Genomic DNA, 14065 nt, shown 5'->3' with positions numbered 1-14065 from the left:
AAAATTTTAAGATTATTGAATGAAATGTTCGGACCAAGGTCTTTAAAATACTAGGTCCTCTGACTTTTACAGTAAGTAGGCGTGGAAAGCGCGGCGAAGTGGGGTGATGCTCGTTATCTTTGTTTACAAACTTGCAGTGTGATAAAATGAAAAGGCAAGCTATAGGTCTCAATTGTTCCATTGACTTAATGTAAACAAACGCAACGAAGCAATCAACATGGCTGATTCTGAAATTTGAGAGATAATATCACCTTCTATTTACTCCCCTTGGTTCGGAAAAGATGTTCCTGAGAGTAGTCTACTTGGACCTATAGAATATCTTATTCTTAGTTTGTAAAAATATCATTAATTACCAATGATGAATTTACCCTAAAAAATTACGATAAGGCAAGGTATACATATTTTTAACAAAAATAGCGAAGCGAAATTTTAGAAACTTGGCGCGTCGACGGTTTATTTTAATTACGAAATGCTTACTGTAAAATTGAAAATTCGAATAACGTGGGCTAACTCTCGAGTTCTCGGGTGCAATAAATCTAAATTTATTCATAACAACTTTCGACCCTCCATGTTTGACCGAAACGTTGGCGACGAGCTATTCACAGAACTATCCAACGGAACCACTTGATTAAACCAAAATATTTGTTCCATATTAGCGCAGCCAATCAACGAGGGATCCAGAACGATACGCTGAGTCATAGATATGCATCGATTCCATTTGCATCCAGTAAATCGCTGTTTTTTGATCCCACTCACTCACTAACTCTCGGATCCCAATTTACCTAAAACGAATCGGATCAAATGTTCTATTCTAATCCTAGAGACAGAGCGCTCCGGCACACCGATAAATTCAAGATTATCCGTTATTCATTATTTTTCTCCAAAAACAAACCCCACAGTCCCAAATGGGAACCGATTCGTGATCGGGTTTGTAAATTTGAGCCCGTAGGAATCAACTCAACCTACCAATCTTGTACCAATTTGGACATTTTCCAAAAATTATAGAAACGGATCGGAAGGAGAAAAAATCCCCGTTTTAGGAGCCGCAATTTTTCCATCTGCCCATTTCTTTCTCTCTCTGGGTTCAGAATATTTGCTGTCCAGGCGACAACCGACACATCTAATTCCGATATCAAAATTTATATGCGCGGAACAGGACGTATTTATTCGTTGCCATAGTTTGGGCTCGGAAATTGGAGGTGCAGAAAAAGTTGTGTGTTTGCATTCTGGACAGTTTTTAGGAAAAATATTATATATCAACCTCCTACGGGAGTTCAAGTGGTGCAACTAAAACACCAAAGTGGATCAATTCACCTTTCAGCTATGGCGACTTTTCTCGAATAGAAGGACTAGGACAGATGAGCCATATTTCGCTATATTTGATCTTTTTTTTTTCAGATTTTATGTTACCATACTCAAACATCAATTCATGAGTGAGTATATAATTTATTGGTATCTCAGTTTATATTTCCCGAGCAGACTTTGATGCCTGAATCGATAGCAAACAGTAACCAAAATCAGCTATCAATGCCAAAATGATAGCATAATTTAGTATAGCATTTTTCCCGATGGCAAAATTAGGCTTCACTAAAGTATCAATATTTCAAAATATGATATCAAATCAACACCTAAATAAGGCTTTGAGACCAAAATGAAAGCACTATTTGGTTTTGTTTTTTCTAAGATAACAAAACAAGGTATCATTGAGGTTTTATTCATTCTCGCTGATCAAAAAAGTGAGATCAAAATGCAAGCATGATGTGGTTTTCTGCAAAGGAAAATCAGGTTTACTAAGATGTTTGAATTTTAATCGAGATGAAAACAAACTTTACCTAATTCTGCTAAATGGTTTTATACAGAATTTGGTACCTTTTTTCCTGAATAAATTTTTTAAAAAATCGCATCCGATATATTCCGATTGTATACCCATAAAAAGCACTTGTGTACTTAAAAAATGACTGATTTGAATGTAACGTAATCTTATTGTTTAATTAGAACCATTCGACAAAATTGTTATGACTTCAAAATACTTAATAACAAACCATTTAATGTTTAATGACATGTAATCAATTCTGGTAAAAAAAATTGACGCAAGTGCAAAAACACCATATTGAAAATTTAAAATATTCATACAATAGATTGATTTATGTCACAGAGAACAGACGAACAAGCTAGCCCACGAAACTTGTGTAAAAATCCCAACACCCTTTTTGAACTAATTTTTGTTTTTTGGCTACGATTACGCCTTTTCGAAAACTTGGCACTTTAAAATTGATTTGTAACTCTTGAACGGCGCAATAGATGGCACTGTTTGCAGTCAGTTTTTAACGTATTTTTTTTTGTGATAGCATTTGAAATTTTACACACTTTTTTGACGGTTTTTTGTTCGAGCTTGTACGTCTGTTTTCTGGGTTTATGTTTATAAACATGTTTATTAATCAAAAAAAGATATTTAATATAAAAAGAGTTATTTTCACTGTTATTTCCGTGATTAAAAAATTTATGCTTTAATAATTTCAACAAGTCTGCAGCTGCAAAATAACAATAATAATTACAAATATAACAATATTAACAATAACAATTTTGCAGCTGAAAAGTAACTATGAAAAAACAGAACAAAAAAAAATCTTTTTGGAAACGAAACTAATTTAAATTCATTTTTGAAACGCTTTTAAAAAAAAAACAATTTTTTTTAAGAATAACACTTCATTAAACTTATAATAATAATAAAAAATCTTTAGCCAAGTTTGAACATAACCACTAGTTTTAAATATGAAACGGTTTATAATTATTGCATAGTAGGTTTTTTTCAATGTGATATTCAATTTTTAATTTAATTTCTTAACATTATTCATCTTTGAACAATGAAATTTAATCAAAATTTTTTAATCAAAATTGTCCCTTTTCATTCCACGTTCTCATTAAGACATTAAAAAAAAAGTCAAACAATTGTACCACTACTATAAGGCTCGCGTTACACCACTAGACATATATACCATGTTGCTGATCCAAGTATCAACCAAAATATTTACAAGTAGGACCGGTCGAATTGGAACAACCATAGCTGTTTTGTTAGGTTCCACCTGCTATTTCGTGTTATCCCAGTGCTTAGTCAAGATAGTTGTGAAATGATGAATAAAATTCAGGTAAAGTATAAATTCAGGTATAAACACAATCCCTCAACACAGTCCGGGGGGATTCCGGAATAACAGCTTCAAGAGTTGGTTAAAACCATTTTTACTCTTCCCGCAGGATGACGATAAGTCGAGCCAGTACGACACACCAATGCACTGCATCCTCAACCAGGATTCCTACATTTTGTATCCAGCCGGCGGAATGGAGCCAGGTTGTTTCTGTACGGTGGATCTGATCCCTGGAAACACTACTTACTGTGCGTTGCTGATAGCTGTACCAGCCCCCATCGAAAAAGAATGCAGGAACCTGGCACACTACTAATTTGTTGATTATGCTGAAGAACCCACCACTAGCGATCGATGGATTCATCCGGATAAATTCACTGTAACTTCAGCAGGTGAGAATGAAATTCGTCTAGATGTCCGAACGTAAAAATTTGACAATCTGCTAAAGCTGTGCCTTCTTCATTTTTAAATTGCTGAAGCATAATCATCCGGTACTGAAACCTCGTCGTAGTCGATGGTCACCATGGAGTACATACTTACAATGGGCTGCAAGAAGTACTGAAGTACAAGCGCGATGTAAACAAGGCGAAGCGGTTAATATAAAATCAGAAATTGAGCCATGTAAGTAACCCTTTTTTCTCTTTCATTCGACCTTTCGATTTTCCCTAATTGGTTGCTACAACGAGGACAACCATATTATTTGGAGGCTCCAAAAATTTCTCAAGATGTCCGAACAATATGGGAGAACTGAAACTCGTACCAAAACAGCAATGTAGACTGGATGAATTTAGTGAATTTATTTCGTCATACCGAAGTACAATGTTTAGTTTTTTTTTCTGTAAGTTGCAGCTAAACTAATGAAATCAATAAGGGTGGTTTCATTAAAAACTAAACGAAACTGCTATGTATAACTTAAAATTTGACTGGACTAGAATATCAATAATATAAAACTCAAGTTCTCACATCAAGCTAAACATAAAATTTATTTAAGTGATTCTAATGGCACATTACTACAGTTAAAATAAACCAAACCTAAGTTCGTACATTTATATTACAGACGGCATAATAAGAGGCGACTTTAGTTATACATACTTACGTTGTCATTCATACCTGTATAACGCCGTAATATTGATTTAAATAATGCTTTTTTAAATTCAATTGCCACTTATACTGTTTTTTTTCAGTTTTCGTAAAAAATGCAAACTGAAGCAAAAGATTGCTAGGGGAAAACGAAGCGCGTCATTGAATTGTTCCAATTTTCAAAATTGTGAAAAGTATTTTTTCATACGATATGTTATTCATATCGGTGTCGATTTTTGGAAAAGCGGAATATGACCGATTTAGAGAAAAAAGGTACATTTCATAGTTGCTATTTTACGCAGTGAAACTATTCTTTGGATAGAAATCTTGGTTCAAGTGATTTTAAGTAAATTTAAACAGTCACAATGTGCTGTAAATGCCATTTTAATATTAGAATTCTCTTCATTTTATTTGTCTAGGAAAGGCGAGAGTGAAAACTGATGTGCAATAAGTCTAATAACACTAAAATAAATAATTCATATATGTATATTGCGCTTATTTGGACAGGAAACACAAATTGTTATAGGTACCGTAATCCGGGGTAAGAAGATTGATCACTTTTATTAAATATATTTCGATTATTTTTTTCTGTTAAGGGAAATGTGGCATGTTTAATAATTTTAAAACCGCTACTGGCCTCCTATGAACGTAAAACCTGGATGCAGAAATTTATGAGACTACTTTAAAATTGATTTAAAAATCGTTTTCGTCTCTGTTCAGAATTTGATACTTTAGGGTGACATTGAGTCGTCTCTATTCTGACGGTTTTAACGAGTTTTCTTGATCATAAAGGATACAAACACCTTTACAATATTTACATATGCTAACGTTAACGTTAACGTTTTATTTTAAAAATATTTATAATCGAAAAGAGAACTATGATGCTGCCTACATTTAGGGGCAAAAATTATAATAATTGCTAAATAGTTTGAGCTTGAGAATACAAATAAAATTTTACCTCCATAATTGATAGGCTTTCAAACGTAGAAAACAGTTTTCGAAAATTCAAACTATAGTCTGAGTTATTGATGATGATGTGGAAAAGTTTATTTGATGTCAAATTTACTCCGGTGATCAAAGTTACCTCGTTCACGGTACCAATGATTTGGGATCATTGTCGGTCAAAAATAACTGCCGTTGCGTAGATGGAACCCTCATTGCAAACGGAATAGGATCATATGGACTGTGGAGCAACTAGTCCTGTTGATGACTTCATAGAATGAGTTAAATTACATGTCAGAACATTTAAAATTTGTTAGAATTATATCGCGGTGGAAATATTACCGTTAGCTGATATTAAGGTTTTTAATTCCCATTTATTTAACATACTGCTTTTATCTTATTATTAGTACATACATATTAGATTATTTCAGTTTCAGTCTTCACATTCAGTTGCATAATTTAAGGCGATATTCATTGTAACGCCATAATTTATGTAACGAATTCAAATGCAATAATAAAAATTGCGATGTTTATAAGTTTTCGTAAAATTGTTGAAGCATATTTTATTGCTTAGAATATAAATTTTTGCTTTCATGCCTTATTAGTAAAATTTGGTATACTTTAGGTTGAATAAAGGTAGTACAATATTAACATTTTGCTCTGAATTTTCATATAAGGGCAGTCACAGTATTATAACCATTCATATGACCTTCTAAGTAATTATATTTATCCAACCTGTCCAAAGCTCTTAAAAAGTATCTTAAATGACATTTTAAAGGCATGTATCCTGAAGTATGTAAACTTAATGTAAGTAGGTTTTGTAAATTAGAAATCATTATTTAACAAATGTAAGCTTTTCGAAAGCCGTGAAATATCACCAATATGAATATTAGTTTTAAAGATTGTAAAGAAGATTATGTCCTATATGGGAAATCAGTGTTCTTATGCTTCAAAGTTTCGATTATGTCACCATCAAAATTCAAAAGTCATCCAAATGTTTGGTCAAAAATCGACTTTTTGGTAACATTATAATATTTCCTATTGAAGTTGCATGACTGGATAGATAGATAGGATATCGCAGTTGCATAACTGCAGGCGATAATTTAAGTGAAAAATAATTTGTGTTGCGCGATATTTTGTATGTATCTGCTGTTCGACTTCACAATTTTAATTGTTTCTTCAGTTAGATGTTTTGTGTTCGGTGCATTAACTAGTCTTAATTTGTCTTTAACTGTGAACGTTAATTTTTTGAAGCTACAAAATTTTTAAATCTTACTCCCAGGGATGAATCATCCTAAACGATGAAAACACAGGAAAAAAAATTCTTACTGCCGTCATGAGGAATTTCAGTATTTAAAATCTTTCTTTTGTCTAATATTTTAAGCTCATTTTTTTTTGTTTTTTCGATATTGCCCAGAAAAAGCAGATCAGATTTCAGATTCTTGTTCTGAATCAGAAATTATGATATGCAGGATAAGGCTCGAATATACACTGTATACAAATTCAGAATACAGAATTGAATATGTAGATACGGAATTCAGTGCCACATTTATGTTTAAAATTAAGCTTTGAATTTATATTTCAGAACTATAATGTGGTATTTGAAATTTCGGATTTGGTGTACGGAAATCAAAATATCTACGCAAAACTGTATGGTGTATGGGTATGGTGATACATTTTTATTGTATTATGAAAATCGCCTTAACGTATGCAACTCAACTTGTTGGATAGTTTCATATTAAGATACGATGTTGAAAAACATCGCATTGTATTAATTACATCGCCTCATCGTATTGTTGCTTAATACAATTATATATCTCGTGATTTTGATCAGGGATGAGCAATCTTTTTATTTAAGGGCCTTTATTAGTTTTGATATTTTTCCACTCTTCAAATTTCCAAGTCAGGTTCATCAGTTCAATTAAACATTTTGAATGCCTTCATAAAAATGATTTGGACAAACAAAACAAATAACTACTTTGTATCCATTACAATAACATTTTTTAAATACAGGCGGCTTCGCAGATACATTTAAAAAGTTTTTCAATTAGAGAAAGCATTCTATACTAGAATTCAATCATCAAAACACCCCATCACCCTCCACTGCCACCACCGCAACGCTGCAAACTAATGAATATACCACAACTCTTTATTAAAAATTGTGAAATAGCGTATGAGTAGCCCCAACCACTCCTTCAAAGAGCGATAATTTGCTCACTGGAATGGTTTAACATTTTTGTGAAAAAAAAATTGTATTTTAATTAAGTGTTAAAATGTTTTGATAGGGTTTTATGCCTGTTGGAGAAGAGGCTTGGAAGAAGCTTAACTCCACTGGACTTTCCCTATCCATGGAAAAAAAATTCTGATATTTAAAAATTGTGAACCTAGAATCTAAGGAGATTTATGTTTTTTTTTGTAAATTTTTAGTAAAATCAAAACCATGCATAAGGTCAAAATTTCCGACACTATGATCTCATAAAGTGCTATACACGCTGCATGACTGAAGGCGACTTTGGAAATCCGGAGCAAACCTAAATGGCTGAATTATATTTATTTATGCTATCATGCCTTGTTAGAAGTTCTTGGTATCATTTCGCCATAATAAGGGTGGTAAAATACCAAAATTTGTATATCGTTTTAGATTTAAAAGATAGCTCAGTGATGCCAAATTTTGGTTTCTGATGAAAGCTTAATGATGCCTCGTTTGGCAGCGTTTTTAAAAAGGATTTGATATCACAACGATGCCAAATTTTGGCTGTAAATTATACCTAAAAGTGGTATCATTATGCCCTCAAAACTCGCTTCGAAACGTTGGCTAAATAAGGTATCATTAAGGTTTCAGTGAAACCTACACTTGACATTATTGAGGTATCCATATATGAAAAGTGAGACCCAAATTTTGGCATTGTACCACCTTAATTCGGGCAAAATGATACCTCAATTTACTTTCAAGGCATGATAGCAAAATAAGGTATAATTTTGCCATAAAAGTCTGCTCGGGTTATATTCTCCTAACCATGTACAAGTATTCAATATTTATATTTAGTTTTACTTACAAAAAACCATACTTTCAAAATGTATCGGTGTACCCAATATTAAAGGGCAATACGGTCAAAATTTGGTCAAGGGAAAACGCGTGTAAATCGGTGAAATCGTTTATTTAAAAAATCAAATTAAATTTCTTTTTCAAGATAAATTAGTATAAAATTCAAGAAAAATATTAAGTTAGGCTTCCGCTTTTCCAAATCCGAATTGCCGGGCCTTACGCTTAACCCCTGTCATCTGATTTTGTACAGCCACCTTGTCCACCTTCTTCGCCGCAGAAAGCCAGTTTGCCTTGAACTGCTGCTCGTCCTTAGCAGTTTTTTTGGTCTTCTTTAGATTCCGCTTGACAATAGCCCAGTATTTCTCAATTCGGCGGAGCTCTGGCGTGTTGGGAGGGTTCTTGTCCTTGGGAACCTCCTGCACGTTGTTGGCGACGTACCAGTCCATGGCCTTTTTACCGTAATGGAAAGATGCCAAATCCGGCCAAAACAGTACAGAACAACCGTGTTTCTTCAGGAAAGGCAGCAGACGTTTATTCAAACACTCTTTCACGAAAATTTCTTGGTTGACAGTCCCGGAAGCTATGAAAATGCTGCTTTTCAAGCCACAGGTACAAATGGCTTTCCAAACCAGATATTTCTTCGCGAACTTTGACAGTTTCATGTGCTTGAAAATATCTGCTACCTTTCCCCTTCCTTTTGCCGTATAAAACTCCTGTCCCGGAAGCTGCTTGTACTCTGCTTTGACGTAGGTTTCGTCGTCCATTACCACGCAGTCAAACATCGTCAGCATCGTCGTGTACAGCCTCCGGGATCGCGCTTTGGCCTTTTTTTTTATCATCGCGATTTGAAGTCACTACCTTCTTGTAAGTCGATAGTCTGGCTCGTTTTTGGCTCGATGCACTTTTGGCGATTTTGCCAGCTTTGCGTGCGAGTAGCTCGGATTTTCGCGATGCGCGAGCAAAATTTTGATACGCTGTTCTTCTTCCTTGGACGGCATTTTGACAACTAAAAAGTGAATTCCAAAACTAAAATATATCCTATAGGAGCAACATTCTACATTCGACATTTTTAGCTTTGAAAACACAAATGTTAAAAAATTATCATTAGTTTTAACAACTTTACTTCAATCATATTCAATTCAAAAACATGCTATAACTTTGATCAAGTTTGGAACAATTTGACTAGGTCCAAAATAAGTGTTCCTTATTAGGCCGGAAAAATTTCAATTTCATCTTTTGTTCACCCTGCCACCCCTTTGATTTTTCCGAAAATCCAGAAGGGGGAAATAAATAATGTTCAAGGTATTTTATTGAAAAATTTAATAAATTTTCGAAAATTGAAACAACTGGAAGAGCGAAAGTCAAACTGTAGAGAATAGGCATTGTATCACCTTTTTTATTCGAGATTTTTTTAAATTTTCGATCTAAAACAACTCGATTTTTGATTTTGTGCGATTTAGATTGTATGCAAGTTTATTGCATGCAAGCTTTTGTTCAATTTGTTGAAAATTTAGATTATTTTCATAACCTTGCGAGAAAAATGTCAAATTACAGCTATTTGTACCGTTATACAACTAAATAGCTATTTTAATGACCATAATAAAACTATTAAGCATTGAATTGACTAAAGCTATGTTGGTTGCAAAATCGAAGGGCACAAAAGTACGCCATGACGATGGATTCACATTGTCAAGTGTTTGTAAATACTTTTTTAGGCCTATTTTCAATCAATTCCATTATGTTTGCGATGTCGAAGGAGGCTGGTAACACTGTATATAATGGAAGTGAATCAAATATGAAGAGATTCGGGAGTGAAATTATAAGTGTTGTAAACGAGTTTTGGAGTAGTGTTTCTGTTTAAGTTATGTGCGAAGTGCTGGTGCGTGCGTGAAGCACGGAGTTTTGAAGTTTTTTTCATGCCAATGCGAATAAGATGCGAATTTGTTTTGTTGTTTGCCATCTTGGGAATCTTGATGACGCCATTATGAAGAGGTTTGCTACAGCTTACTCGATCCGAAGAAGAGATGGCGCTAATGTAGAAAAGTCCCAACCTACATTACGCTGCCATCTTCTGGTATATTTAGTAAGTATGTTGTGTCGGCATCGAGCTCCAGGTGTGTTTCTTCCTTTTTCTTTTAACGCGAAAAGATTCAGTTGCTGACTGATTCCATAGATTTATTTAAAAGATGTTGATGCATTACCCAATTTAAAGCGAGGAAGTTTTATTCTTCCCAAAGAGCATGTTTATTTTCAAAATTTAGGATCTGTTAAGACTTGTTAAATATTTAAAAGCAAACTTTTCTTTATCAAAATTTTTGACGAAGTGTTGTCATTTAAATTCAAAAATTAGAAATCGAATGAAGAGGGCGTTAGAGAGCTTTAAGTGTTTTGATAGAAGCGTTACAGGTGTCATTTTAGAATATGTTGTTCGTAATTCTAATTGGAAAGAATCTGCTCGATAACAAGATCTCTTCATCTCATATTTTAAAATGTTCAAAACACAATCTCGTTTCGTGTGTGTGTTGGTGAATTGAAGTGATCGCTGGTTCGGTCGTCGTTTTTTGCTCGTTAGGTCGTTCTTGCTCTTCTCGTTTTAAACTTTAAACGCGTGATAAAATTCGGTGAGTTGCATCGTTGCCAAGTGCCTCTTCTCGTCTTAAGCGCGCGGTAAAATTCGGTGAGTTACGCCGGTGCTTAGTACATTGTTAGTTAGGACGTATAAAAACGCGATGTACTCGATAGTGTGCGACGCGACGATTTTTAACTTTGCTTTGATCACATCCCTTCCCAAAGGGAATCCAGATCTTATTTACCTTCCCCACTAACAAACCACCCTTCCTGTGACGACCGTGGAGATTTAGAGGTGTATTCGGTCTCTAGTAGCAACGGAAGTCGAACTAACAATCCTTCCCTTTCCCCGATAAACCGTAAGGACGTGGCCGGCGCCGTTATTGACCATATAAGATAAGGAACCTTCGAAACGTGCACACAGAAAATGGTAAGCTAATCCCAAGCCCCATTTATTTGGATCTATGTGCAATTTTGATGGTTCTTGTCAATCACGGAGTAGCAACTACTGAAATGTACGGTTTATCTAAGCTCAAGCTCAAGCTCAAGCTCAATTCCATTATGTTTGCGATGTCATTATGTCATGTTCAACAACTATTTTTATTGAAAAATGTTTTTCGCGAAATATTTTTAGTTTTATTTTTTTTCCATAAAAATAAATATTTCGTAAAAATTTACTTATTCTAAAGATTTGACGAGGCGCACTTATTTTAAGATACTATTTCATACACATTTTACCTAAAATCTTGACATGCAGTCGAAAAGATGCTCATAATATGGTTCAATCTTTGGTTACCAAAGCGTAATGATTTTATAGAAGATTAAAAATAATCATGATAGAAACGTTATCATGAACAGAACCAAATAGCCAGATTTTAGCTTTATTAGAGTTCTGGTGATCTATAGAATGCGATTTGATTTTTTTTGTTTGATTTGCCAAATGAAGTGAATCAATCCGTGGAAAATCTCGACTTTTTCAAAGACATCCAGGCAACCGAGGCGAGCTGGACTGTTCCCGAAATTATTATTAGATATTCGGGCAAACCCGGATAAAACCGTGCAATCTGGAAACCTTATGCTAAATGCGGTTAAAAATAAATACTGTCTTTGATAAGAAGCATTCTAGCGCAAAGGTGCAAATGCCATTTGAAAATGTGTTGAACGTAGTAAATACTCCTTGTTGATTTTAAAGTCCTTATCAATTGATAGCAATGGAAATTTCCCATTCGTCGATATTCTTCTGCAAACCATCCCAACTGACGTATTTTGATAGCATTTTTAACGGTGAAACCATGCTGTCATTTTGCTTTTTCGATGTTGTCTTCAGAGTTATCAACTTTTCGTCCGTAAAAAAGCTGTGACCTGCGTGCGTCTTCAGCAGAAAACGGGAGCTACGTATGAGTCGTTATCAAACACCAAGATGAAAACTTTAACTGAAGTTAGGGCCGGATTTAGCTATCGGGGGGCCCGGGGCAATTTTTCTCGGGGGGCCCCTATGATTCGTTTTTTTTTTCAAATGCTATCCCAGAGAATACAAAACATTTTAAACGTGTTCAAGAACTGGAGATGAGTTCAGTATACTGTCTTCAAATAGCCATGTTGTCTACGTAGAAGATAGTTTTTGGTATCTTCAAACAAAAATTGTTAATTAATCACGTACAAACATTGCGGAAGAATTAAGAAATTTCTCAAAAATTAAAGCTCTAATTTAAGCTGCAAAACGCAAAATTTCATTCTCATTTTAACATACCCTTATCACCAACTAAAGTTTTCAAATTTGACGGCATAGATATTTTAAATCAATTCATCATTGATTGACTGGTTTGTGCATCATCGAGAAATATTTAGATGAAGATTTGAAACATGCGATACAAAATCAAGAAAAAAAAACAAAAATAATCAAATCAAAAATTCCATAGAGATACAAATATAGAAGTTGAAGAATTTCAAAATTTGAAATCAGATTATTTTCAGAACCACAATTCAGTGTCTCAAATGTAAATCAAGTTTTGAGAAATAAAATTTGAATGAAATTTAATAAAAAAAAAGAAATTCAAAGTTACAATCAGAACCAAAGCAAAAATTGCACCAAATATGAATTTCAATTTTCTATCTTTGAATCACAAAAAAAGCCATTTCATGAAATGTTTATGAATATTATTCTCATCAGGGTTGTACTCCATTTACCCGAAAACCATTGCCCAGAATGAAAAATCCCCAGAATTCCAATCGCCAGAAAGAACCATTCCCCAGAATTTTTTTCCCCAGACGAACCATTTCCCAGAAAAATTTTCGCCAGAATGTACCATTTCCCAGAATTTTTTTCACCAGAATGAACCATGTACCAGAAATTTTTTCGCCAGAAGGACCATTTCCCAGAAAATTGAAAACATTTATCCTTACTAGAAATTATTTGAAAAAAAGGATTGTAACAAAAAAAAGGGGGTTTCAAAACTTTATTCTTTTGCGGCAAGGCCGCAACCAACGAGGATGAAGGGGCTGAGGCGGCACAAAGCCGCCGAAGCTCCCAAATCCGAGGAGGCCGCCGACCCGCCGTCGGAAGCGGCGGCCCCATTACATTGGTCTAGGTCTGCCGGGGCTTTCTAGGTCTGCGTGAAAGCTAGGGGATGATCCCTTAGCCCCGTCCGCCACGCGACAGCGTGAAGGACAAACGGTCTTTCAAGTTCGAACGCGCAGCGTGAGGAGTCGGGTACCAAAACAGTTTTTTGAAGGACCATGGTAAGCATTGAATCAATTAAAGTACCCAAACCATAAACAAAGCACAATATTGGTTCTAAAATAAATTTAGTTGAAAAATTTCAAAGTCGTAGTTTCATTTAAAAAATCATTTTGAAAAAAATAATTTCGAATCATATGAAAAATTCAAGAATTCATTAGAAAAAAAAAACAAATAAAAATACTAGGGGAAAAAATCTGGGATTTGTGCCATTCTGGTAAATGTTCCATTCTGGAGAAAAAAATTCTGGGAAATGGTCCATTCTGGGAGAAAAAATTCTGGTAAATGGTGCATTCTGGGGAATTTTTTTCTGGGAAATGGTTCATTCTGGGGTTTGATTTCGGGTATTTGTCATTCTGGGAAAAATTCATTCTGGGCAATGGTTTTCGGGTAAATGGGATACAATCTCTCATCAGATTAAAAAAATTGTTATCCATAACACTAAATAAACTGTTATTCTCAAGTCTCATTCGATGCCCTCAAAGCCAAAGGGGCATAGGTGCAAGAATGATCGATTGAAAAAAAAATCAGAATTGAAATTTAATGTTTTAA

At 34.4% G+C, this 14065-nt stretch overlaps 1 long non-coding RNA gene across 1 annotated transcript; it reads left to right on the top strand.

Moving 5' to 3' along the window:
* The first annotated feature begins 3034 nt into the window (after positions 1-3034).
* Positions 3035-3734, top strand: LOC129750165 (uncharacterized). Its single transcript, XR_008738317.1, has 3 exons — positions 3035-3146; positions 3253-3532; positions 3620-3734. It is a non-coding gene; the product is annotated as an uncharacterized LOC129750165 (long non-coding RNA).
* Positions 3735-14065: the final 10331 nt, after the last annotated feature.

The sequence above is a fragment of the Uranotaenia lowii genome, chromosome 2, assembly GCF_029784155.1.
Source record: "Uranotaenia lowii strain MFRU-FL chromosome 2, ASM2978415v1, whole genome shotgun sequence".
NCBI classification, from domain to species: Eukaryota; Metazoa; Arthropoda; class Insecta; order Diptera; family Culicidae; genus Uranotaenia; species Uranotaenia lowii.
Note: the sequence above shows the minus strand (reverse complement) of the source record. Positions and strands in the feature narration are given on the sequence as shown.